Consider the following 12,565-nt stretch of genomic DNA (forward strand, 5'->3'; position numbering starts at 1 on the left):
GTATTTAAAATGTTTTATTTCATTTTCTGTGAATAGTAGCTATAACTTCTTTAACATTTCTCCATGTTGTTAAAGAAAATAGCTAACGAAGTTAGGATTTAAAATCTGAACTGAAATTATTTCTTTTTAAATCCTGGGTTCCTCTTACTATACCTAATTACTGTTTTTTAAATTCTTTATTTAAGACAATTCATCACAACTTATATGAAATCAGTTCTTCTACAACCACTAAATAAACTTTGTCTAAAATCTTTGTCTAAAATTATAAATTGTTTTCATGTATATTATTCAAGTCAATCCTCTCAGAGTTGCTCCTGGAGGTAAAACAAGAATGTTTTATTCTGCTATCAAGTTTTAATTGTAACATGCCTATTACTCTTCAGGATTTATAAAACAAAGAACGTTCCATCTGATCTCAACTAGCTCATAAATAAAAATCGCCATGGCCTTCAACCTTAACAGAACATAGCTACACATGCTTATTTAAGTGACACAGAGCACTTATCCCAGGCAAATATTTTGTTTCTGATTCTTTGCAAGGCTTCCAATTGCAAGTCTAAATTAGTCAGGGATTTTGATCAAATCCAAATGGAAGAAATGTTAACTGTGGACAGTTCTGCCATATGGGATAACAGCATGGGGCACTAGACAACCACCTCCCACTGGACAAGAGTGTAGAGAGCTGTTTAATGCCTGCTAAAGACATCAATTAAAAATCCTTACTGTTTGTTAACAAAAAAAAAATATCCTTTAAGAATCACGTTATTTAGCAGCTGCTACATTACTTTCCCTGCAGAAGTTCATAACTACCAATCCGACTTCAGTCAAATCTAGACAGATTATAAATCATGTTTAATGCAACAGATATACAGTACCTCAAAGAGTATTCTGGGTTTTTGTTTGGTGGGTTGTGTGTTTTTTTTCTTTGTTTATTTTTTTAACACTGATTTCAAGTTAGATTCTTGTTCAGCATAATTCTCCTACTTTGCAAAATCAAACTTTATTTAAAGTCATACTGAGAGGAGTACTAGTTGAATCTAAATCTCAAATTGTTCTGTTAAGTTTTGAAAATGTTAATCTTCATAAATCTCTCTGAATTCTTCATCTGTCCATACATTCATTGTCGCATCCACCTTCTCTATTTCTTTCTCTATCTCATTGTCTCTCATATTTTTTAATGCATATTCCAGGGAGCTCTTAGCCTAGTGGCAAGAAGCTGTTCTACAATCCCAAAGGTAAATGGTCCAAATCCACCAGTTGATCAAAGGGAGAAGGGTGCGTGGTCTCCTCCTGTGCAATATATTGCTTCTCAAAACCTGCTGGAGGATCAGCTATGAGTTGGCCCTGGCTTGATGGCACACAACAACATATTCTGATAAACTAATAAAATATTTCTGTTAGTAAATACATATTTAAATGTTTTACATGCTTATTTATTCCAAAGGCAACTAATACTGGCATTGGTCAAATACAACTTATACATTTAATGATTATTTAATCCCCATTAGCCCTTACAGTCATATTTTATCACTTTTTTAAACTACTACTGTCAAGGGAGATAGGCAGTAAGCTTGAAAGCTTTTCAAAATCTTTATTCCTAAATTTTTTAACCACAATTTGCTGGGTTTATCATGAGTATCTCTCAAAAGCGCATTTACCTGTCAACTGCAGAAACACACTGACATTTCAAGGACCAAAAGTGTATACACTAACTGAATATTTTTATAAAATGCTTGAACTATCTCTTTAAGAATAATAAAAAACAGACATCCAAGTTGTATTATTTTATCCCTGAAAAAAAGATTGTATAAAATACATTTCAATAAATTGTTGATTTGTGTGTGGGGCTGTCAAGTAGATTATCACTCAGAGTAACCCATGTGCCAGAGCAGAATTGTCCTATCAGGCTTTCTTGGCTGTAATCTTTGTGAAAGGAGCCCCTGTAAGGCAGTGACTAAGCACTGGGCTCTTAAGCCAAAGGTCAGTGATTCAAATACACCAGCTGTTCTTTAGGAGATAAATGTAGAAACTTTCTCCCAGAAAGACTTATAGTCTTAGAAATCCATTGCAAAGAACTCTCCGATGGTTAGGAACACTACTAATTAGAAATGGCTTGATGTAAAAGACTTGGGTTTTGTTGTTGTGTTGTATTGTTTTGGGGGATTTCTTTGTTGTGTCTGTTTTTAGCTGGGGGAAATCTTTACAGACACAAACAGAGAAGCAAAGATTTCTTCCTGCAGAGCTGTTAGGTCAACCTCTCAAGTCAGCTGCTTACAGCTTATAGGTGTATCACCAAGACTCCTGCAGAAATGATTACAAATAGACAATTCACATAGTTCTATTTAGATAACTGTAAATATCATAAATTATCATAAACTAATTGTCACAAAATAAAAATAAAACAATGCCATGATTTAAAGCTAATATATTTGACCACAGCAGTCTTCTCAGTACAATGTTTTGATCATAAACTCAGTAACCTAATTACTCAGATTTATATATTGATAATGGTTATTAAAATATCACTATCACTTTCCATTTTGAGAACAGTGTCATTGCTTTCTTATTTTTTGGAACAATAGCAAGATGATTATTTTGGTCACACATGGCACCATAGTATATAACGTCAATCAAAACACCAACTTAAGTATTGCTGCATTTTTCCCAGCCAAAAAGCAAGACTTAAAAATAGACATAATGTTAAATAAAGAAAAAGGGGGAAAAAAAACCCACATGGTACTTGTTTTCTTAAATCTTAAATTTTTAATTTTAAGTCTGGATAGGAATAATTGAAGCAAATGTTAGAGATCCGTAATATTAATAATTAAATAGTACTGGCTGTAGTGATGTATTTAGCAATAAAAATATTTATATTAATTAACATTTGATCCTGAACATTTCTAATATTTCTCACTAAACTAGATTATTTGTTTGTGACATTAAGACCTAAAGGTAAAGTTGAGTCTGTTTTTAGAGTTTTTCTTTTATCTCAAAAGAGATCAATGGAGACATATTAGAAAAAGACTTATCAGAAAAAAAATAATAAAAATCTATTCATTAAATTAACACAAAGTAGGGCAAAATTTATAAATCGTGAAGAAGAATTTGAGTGTAACCTGAGAGAATATTTTTCTCTTTAGTTAGTGATTATGTACTAAGGTAGAAAAGTTTTTTTTAAATTATTTAAAAACTTCAATAATGTTTATGACAAACAGGATATATAAGTATCAGACTACCCTAATGGAAAAATCTTCAACAAAATTAAATGATTCAGTGGGCACCATAAGGGACTCAAAGAGAGCATCATACAAGACTGCGTAAGGTTCATGCTGTTGTGCATAGGGTCAACGTCATCTTGACTTCACTTGTCTGTGGTTGTGAAGAACATTATGTATTGGACTACAAAGCAAAGGTCACAACTTCCTTCCCACTGTGGAAACATGAGCCATTCTCCTTCCATTAAACTTTATAACTTTGGAAAATAACGACAAGGTATTATGATTTAGAATGAACTGAATGGAAGTGGATGGAGATAAAATATTGCATCTACTTAAACCTTTGTAAAGCTTATTTTTTAATTATATAATTACTTTCGGACCAAAAGATAAATTTTCTTACCAAACTGGTTAATGATAACAGTTATTGAAACAAAGAAGATAAAATGAGGGAAATAGACATTCTCATTTACTATCTTAACTACTTACAAACTCACTGGACAGCAGTACAGTGGACAATCCAATCACACAGCCATGAAACAAAGTAATCTGGGGAAGAAAGAAAAGTAATCTGGGGAAGCCCTAATCTCTCTCTCTCTCTCTCTTTCTCTCTCTTTCCCTTCCTCCTTTCTCCCTGTCCCTGTCCCTCTCCCCAAAGATAGTACAAATTGAACTGAGCATTAATAGGCAGTATGATTAGCAGGAAGCACTGTGAGAGAGTGTTGTACAGTTTGCTCAGACTGAAAACAACAGGCACCAGGACTTGGAAGAACATTAAAAGCAGCAGGTACAAAAGAAATAACATATAGTTTGCCACTAGAAGACCATGGTAATATCTTTGTAGACATATCAGTGTCAGAAATATATGCAGTCTATTTGTGCTTTATTGCAAAGGCATTTGATTGTGTGGATCATAACAATATTATGATTAACATTCAGAAGAATGGGAAGCTCAGAACACACGGTGCTCATGCAAAACCTATACTTAGATCAAGAAGCTGTTGTCCAAATGGAGCAATGCAACAAGGCATGGTTTAAATATAAGAAAGAAGTATATCATGGTTGTATGTTTTCCTCATATCTATTCAATCTGTATGCTGAGCAATAATTTGCAAAGCTGGACTCTTGTGAACAATGGGTTATCGGGATTGTTGAAAGATTCATCAATAATCTATATTATGCAGAGGACACAACCTTGCTTGCTGAAAGTGATGAGCTTGAAGCACTTGCTGCAGAACAAAGACAACAGCCTTCAATATAGGTTACATTTCAACATGAAGAAACAAAAATTCTCAGTACTAGACTGATAGGCAAGAGAAAGATTGAAATTGTCAACAATTTTATCTTAATGGATCCACAATCAACACCCTTTATACCAGACATATTTCATTGGAAAAACCTGATATCAGGGACCTTTTAAGATAACTAATGAGCAATGGTATCAGTTTAAAGACTAAGATGTGCCTGATATAGGTCATGGTCTTTTCAATCACTTGCTGTGGTTCTGAGAGCTGGAGAATGAATAAGGATGACAGAAGAACTGATATTTATGACTTGGACTGATGGAGAAGAATCTTGAATATCCCATGGACTGCCAGAAGAACAAACAAATAGGTCTTAGAGATAATGCAGCCAGAATATTCCTTGGGAGCTAAGAAGCTACTTCTTGCATATTTTTTTGGCATTTGGTTAGGAGAGACTCATACTTGAAAAGGCATATCATGCTTGGAAATGTGGAGGGTGGGGAAAGAGAGGAAAATGTCCAACAAGATGGATTGATAAAGGTACCATAGCAATGGGCTCAGGTATGTCAGATGGTGAGGTTGGCACAGAATAGGACAGAGTTCAGATATGTTGTTCATAAGGTGGTTATGAATCATACTTGATTTGACAGCGTCTAACAACAACAATGACACAATCTCCACAGGAAAGTTGAACCTTTTTGCTCATGGCCACACTTTTAAACAACTATAATCCAGCCAGCCTCCATATGTAATATTGAGACCAAGCACTCAAATATCTGAACCAGCATAGAAAAGACAACAAAAAATACACAGATGAAACATCAGATAATGAAGATGATTTGGGGAATCTGTTGTAGAAGAGTACAGAACATCCCGTGAACTGCCAAAAGAATGAACAAATCTGTCTGTGAAGAAATACAATTAGGGTGCACCTTAGAGGCAAGAATGATGAAGCTTTCTCTAAGAAACGTTGGGCATGTTTTCAGGAAGAAACAGTCCTTGGAAAATGACATCCTTTTGGAAAAGGAGGATGGGTCAGAGAAAGACAGAAAAACCCTCAACAAGATACATGGACATAATAACTGTAACAATGTAATGACAATGGCACAGGGTTTGGAAACGCTCCCATTGTTGTTCATGTTGTTGTTTGTTGTATGCAAATGAGCAGGCATTGACTCATGGATGACCCTCCAGAGGGTTTTCACTGGGTAGCAAATCTCAAGAAAGGAGATTATCCATCCTTTGCCCATGGAACAGCTGGTGGGTTCAAACCACATGCCCTTGGAATTGCGGTCCAGCTTCTTACCATTAGGCCACTAAAGAAAGATACTATATGAATACTTTGAACAGCTGTTGTTGTGTACAGATGACTCTAAACTGACTCATAGATGACCCTTTAGCAGGTTTTCAGAGGCAGCTAACTCCCATATTTCGCCCATGAAGCAGCTAGTAGATCCAAACTACATGCCTTTGGGTTGGCATCACAACTCTTTGCCCTTAAGTCACCAGAGCTGTATACCAATGAAGGATTTTTTCTTTTACTTTTCAAAAAGAGGAGTGAACTGGGACGGGGAGGGGTAGGCAGGGAGAAAAGTGCAACAATGAATGAATGGAAATCCAAAATCTCTGTAAATGTTCATTAAAATTAATAAAATAAATTTAAAAAATAGTGACTAGTTACTTTTTATGGTGGAAAAAGATACTTAAATTGTGGATATAGTAATTAGAGCAAAACCTAAGTAAATGGATATTTGAAAACATTTGCACGAATGTAGGCAAACGGGAATTTGGGAAGGTACAGATGCATTAGGAGCTCTGGTGACTCGGTGATAAGGATTTGTGCTGCCAACCCAAAGGCGTGTCCTTCCAAGCCGCCAGTTGGTCAGCAGGAGACAGAAGTGTGATATCCTTCCATGAGATTAATTACCTCTTAAAGTCCTCTGAAGGGTCAGCTATGAGTCTGTCCAATTTGGATGGTACAAAGCGTCAATAAGAGATGCATACATAAGTGATACCAAATGTCTTCTACAAAAAAAAGAAGAAACTTACTGCTATCAAGTAGATTCTAACTCATTGCAACCCACTATTGTACTTCTGAAACAATAAATCTTTGTCAGGAGAGTGCCTATATTTCTGCTATGCAGTCAATGGTGAATTAGAATGGCCCACCTTTCTGTTAGCAACCCTAAGTGTAACACACTGTGCCACCAAGCCTCCTTAGTTGTATCCATCTCTCAATGCCATTACATACAGAGTTAATCCATTAGAGGGTTTTGAGCAGACTGTACCTCACACAGGAAGTGATTATCCGTTCTTCTCTCATGAAGCAGCTGGTGGATCGCAACCTTACTGTGCTGTTGCCACTGGGTTAGCAGTACACCTCCCTATGGTCTATGCCACCAAAGCTCCTTAGACGTAGCATTGTTGCTGCTCCTGCTAGGTTCCTTCAAGTCAGATATGATTCATAATCATCCTATGAACAATTGATCTGGATCCTATCCTATCCTGTGGCTTGGCTGCCTCACAATCTCTGACACATTGGAATCCATTGTTGTAGTCACTCTATCAATTAACCTTTCTAAGCCTGATGGTCTTTTTGCAGCAACATACTCAAAGAATGTGAGGTGAAGCTTTATTTTCTTTGCCTCCAAAGAGTACTCTGTCTGCACCTTCTCTAAGATATGTTTGTGAAAATAAAAATAAATGAGTGAAAGTACATATTTCCTATTGAAAACCCAAATAATAATATTTTACATAGGTAAGCAAAAGCCTTCCAACTGTGATTTACTGGGTATGAAGGTGTGGGGCTTTAGTATCAAGGAACAACACTGTCAATTGCTATACTCCTTGTTGCCTTTGAGTTGTGGTGCTGGAAAAGAGTACTGAATATCTCATGGACTGCCAAAAGAACAGATAGACAGGTCTTGGAAAAAGTGTGCCAGAGTGCCCATTGAAGGCAAAAATGGCAAAGTTTCATCTTTCACTTTTTGAACATGTAGCTATGCAAAGCTATTTTTTTGGAAAGGACATGATACTTGGAAAGATGCAGGGTGAGCAAAGGAGAGGAAGATCTTAACAAGCTGGATTGGTCTGGTGACGTCACGAATGGGCTGTAAAGATGACATAGAAAGGACATGGTTCAGGCCAGCTGTTCAACTCCATGGCATCTAATAACAACGGTTAAAAAAAAGCATGATCCACATGTTATTGAACTGATTTGTGTCAAAGTCTTAAGAGGTCATTAATAGCCATCTAAGCCACTACTATAATTTCCAACTGTCATAATTGAAACAGTAAAAAGGTAACCAAAGACACAGGGGGAAATGATGTTTGACTATCAAACAGAAAATTCCATAAATCCCGACTACCACTACTCTCTGTCCTGACCATGGCCAAAATAGTTGATCTCAGATAGAACAAGGAGCGATATTAAACAGAATTGAAATTTGTATTTAAAGCATGGGGTGTCAGAATTTTGAAAAACAGGTTTTCTATCCATTGTGTTAGCCCCCATGGGGGGCATGGTCTCTAGCTACTTCAACTGTGGACACATAGTCTTACAAATAATCAGCACCTGGGGGATCAATAGAGAAAACACTTTCCACCATAGGAGACCTGGTAGAGTGACTGTAGGAGACAGTTGCAGACTGTGAGGAAGACAGTGACAAGGTGTAACCAAAGGGACCGTGAATATGTAGCCAGAGTTTAAAGATTTTGCTTCTGGATGACTGAATGAAGAACTGACTTGTGACTGCTGTCAGACAAAGCACAGTGGATAATTGAGGAAACCAGAGGTTTATTTGTGTTGCTGAACTGAACCTAGACTTTCACTTATTGACTGAGATGCTGTCCAAACTAATTGAGGCATTGTGTCCAGATGTTAGTTTTGCTTTGGGCTGCTGTTCACTAAACCTGGACTTTCAATCAGTGATATTCTTTTTCTCTCTCACCCCCTATTTTCCTAATAAACTCCACAACTATGAATAAAGTCTGTGAGTCAATTTGCAACAAACATTGATTTATACAAATAGATGCACGGACATGGAAGGTGGCATGTCTGACCATGTAGCAATTTGTTTGATATACTAGATGTTGTTGATGGGGACAGTTCCCTTTTATGGAGCAGGTAGAAGTCAGACTTGGTCATCCCCATTTTATATCTGCTCCTTTTACAAAGTAATTCAGGCAAACTGAAAGAGTATAGAACTCACTACCTCCTTTATTATTACCCTGGAACTTTCTTTAAACCTAGAATCAAGATATTTTTGAGTGAAATACTAATACATAGAACAAGAGATATTCCCTAAGACTAGTACACTATTCAAAACCAACAGATTAATAATTCTTTAAGAATAAAGATGAGAAGTTAAGGGTGAGAATGAAACAAAAACAGAGTGTAGTTGGAAGGAGCAATGTGTTTTTCCTTAACCACATCGCATGTGTAGATGTTTTCTCATGTTATTAACTTGGAATTAGTCTTACTTTTTAAAGTATTTTCTATATCTGTCACCTACTTCCCACTCAATTTCCATAAGAAATGACTCAGTCTGAAATGAAATGCAGTTGCTCAGGTGATCTGATTGGCTTAAAGTGATGGGTCATAGAAGACTTCTACACAACTTCCAGGAACATTGACCCAGCATAGTCTGAGAGGGGCAGTGGCAGATGGCTTTGGGAGTCAGCCTGAGCTATTGTTCCCCTAGGAATTAAAACAGGTGTCTAGTCATAAGTATTGAACAAAAATAATCCCACACTGCATACAGAGTACTGCAATTAAGGGTTTAGGTTTTTACTTGGCAAAGATATCTCAAACAGAATTCTTATCCCTTTAGAGGTCATAGTAAATATTAAGTATGCAATGTCTTTTAAAGAAACAGACAGCATTCTTTCTAGATATCATGATATTAATATTTTGGTACTGGAAGAGTAATCTGTTCCTCACCGCTGTTATTACTTTTTAGCCACATGCAACAAAGGATCCCTGGATAATTTTGGTTACTTGTAATGTCAACTGACAAGTCAATAGTTAAAATCTACAACCCAACATGTGAGGAAAAAAAGTGGGCAATCTCTTCTTGTGTCAAGATTTTTAACTTTGATATCCCAATAGTGCATCTCAATAAGTCAGAATATACTTGATTAAACTGGAGTTTTTGTCAGAATGAACAGTCATGTTTCTGTAATAGATCTAGGAAATAGTTAAATAAAAATTGAAACAGATGAGGGAGAGAACGGTTTAAAAGTCATATATGATAGCATTTTATTATTATCACAGGAATCCAGAATTAAGGTTGTATAGTGGAGTGCATTTGGGGCAGGTGGGGGAGGGAGGGGCAACGTCAGGGGGGGAGGGGATTGTATACAAATGAAGAAGTTTATCTTTTGCCTTTCAAGGAGAGGAGCAAACTGGGAGGGGGGGGCGGTAAGGAAAAAAGTGCAACAATGAATGAATGAAAATCCAAAATCTCTGTAAATGTTCATTAAGATTAATAAAATAAAATTTTAAAAAACTGAATATGGAGACAGGAGTTAAATATTTAATAAAGAATTTTTATCATGCACTAATTATTTTAGGTCTCTGACCTAACCTGTTAAACTCTGGCTCTCTTAGCCCTAAAATTAGAAAATAATATGACTTTCTGAGGGATGTTGAAAATATTAAATAAAAAGGTACAGGGTTGTTGTTCCTGTTGTTATGTGCCTTTGAGTCACCTGTGACTCGTAATGAACCTGTGTAAAACAGCCCTAAACCTTACTCTATGCTATGCCAATCTTATTGTCTCTGATACATCTACCCCCCATTATCCCAGTCATTGAATCAATCCATCTCATTGAAGGTCTCTTTATTTTGCTCTGTCCCTCCACCCTTCCAAGTATGATGTCCCTCACCAAGAACAGATCTTGCCTTACAACATGTCCAGAGTATGTCAGACACAGCTTCAGAATCCTTGACTTCAGGGAGCTGCCTGGCTTCACTCTCTCCAGGATTAATTTGTTTGTTCTCCTAGTAGTCCATGGTATGTCCTAACAGTCCATGGTATATTTAATACTCTTCTCCAGCATCACAGCTCAAAGGCATCCTTCTATCATCCCTAGTCATTGTTCAGCTTTCTGATGCATAACAAGTAATTGCAAAGATCATGGCCTGTATCAGGTGCACTTTAGTCCCCAAATTGACATTGTTGCTCTTCAGTACTTTGGAGAGCACTTAGAATAGTATTTGATACATAAAACATAGTAAATGTGGTTTGGTTAACTTCAAAGAAAATATAATTTTACATTTCAAAAAGGTATAAAATGAATTTTCAGTTTAATGAGACAATAAAATATATGCATTTTTAATCCATATAATACTTTAAAAGTTGTTTAAGATTTGTTTAAAATATTAGTTGCCTATTTGTTCAAATACAAAAGGCATTTGACTTATGTGAATCATGAGATATTATGGCTAACATTGAGAAGAATAGGAATCTCAGAGTGCCTAATTGCGCTCATGCGAAAAAGATCTAGACTAAGAGGTTTTTGTATAAACAAAGTAAGGGAACACTCTATGGTTTAAAATTAATAAAGAAGTGTGTCAGGTTTGTACTCTCTCCAGATCTATTCAATCTGTATGCTGGGTAAATTATTCAAGAAGCTAGACTCTGTGAAGAGGAATGTGACCTCAATATCAGTGAAGACTCATCAATAACCTATGTTATGCGGATAACACCACCTTGCCTGTGGAAAGTGATCAGGACTTGAAGCACTTGTTGCAGAATATCAAAGATTACAGCTTTCAATATGGATTGCATCTGGATCAAGGACCTAGGACTAAAACCAGGACTATAAACTTCATTAGAGAAAAGATTGGAAGAACCTTAGACACTTTAATCCACAAGATGAACGAACAGTCTTTCTAGTATCCTGAAAAACCTACAACCAGGAAAGGATAAAACAGATGAAGGGATCTTATAAGAATCAAATCCCTATGAAGATCTAAAAACTTCTTCAACAGGGTAAAAATGAAAGCCACAGACTGGTGAAAAATATTTGACAATTACATGTCTAATAAGGGACTTATATCAAGAATTTATAGAATACTCAAGTGCCACAACAAGATAAAGGTTAACAACTCTGTTGCAAAATGGGCACAGTATATGAACAGACACTTCACCAAAGGAGACATTCAGATGGTGAGCAAACATATGAATAAATGTACAAAATCTTTAGCTCTAAGAGAGATGCAAATCAAAGCAACTATGAGATATAATCTCACCCCAGTAACAATAGTAAAATTCAACAGAGGAGCAAACAACAAATGCTAGTGAGGTTATGGAGAAACTGGAATCCTTACTCACTGTTTGTGAGAGTGTAATATGATACAACCACTATGGAAGGCAGTATGGCACTTTTTCAAAAAGTTGGAAATAGAAACATCACTTGACCCAGCAATTCCACTACTGGGAATATATCCTAAAGAAACTGGAAAATCCACCAAAGCAGATTTATGCACACTCAAGTTCATTGCTACCTTGTTCACAATAGCAAAGACTTGGAAACAACCCAAGTGTTCATCAATAAACAATGGATAGAGAAGCTGTATATTGATACAATGGAATGTTATGCAGCACTGAAAAAACAAAGAACTAATGAAATGTTATACAAAATAGGTGACCCTAGAGGACATTATGCTGAGTGAAATATCTCAGTCACAAAAAGACAAACTGTGTAATGCCCTGTTATAAAACATGACTGACTTGGGAGTTGGAGGGAAACTAAGAAAAGAGGGATAAATAATCTACCCAGCATTGAAACAGACGAGGGAGAGAACTGTATAAAAGGACCATATGATTAGGTATTGCTGGCATGTCAAGAGTCCAGAATAAGGCTGCATAGTAAAGTGGACTGGGGTGGGGCACAACTGTACAACAGTGAAAGATTTTTTTTCCCAAAGAAAAAAGCTAACTGGGGGGGGGAGGGGAGCAGGGAGGAAAATGTGCAACAATGAATGAATGGAAATCCAAGTTCTTCATAAACTTTCATTAAAAGCTCAATTAAAAAAAACCAAAATGGCCCATTCAAAGGAACAAAGTGACATTACAAGTGGATTTATTAGAACTCTGA

The sequence above is a fragment of the Elephantulus edwardii genome, unplaced genomic scaffold (genome assembly GCF_000299155.1).
Source record: "Elephantulus edwardii isolate Elephantulus edwardi_28Jun2011 unplaced genomic scaffold, EleEdw1.0 scaffold00023, whole genome shotgun sequence".
In the NCBI taxonomy this organism is placed as follows: Eukaryota; Metazoa; Chordata; class Mammalia; order Macroscelidea; family Macroscelididae; genus Elephantulus; species Elephantulus edwardii.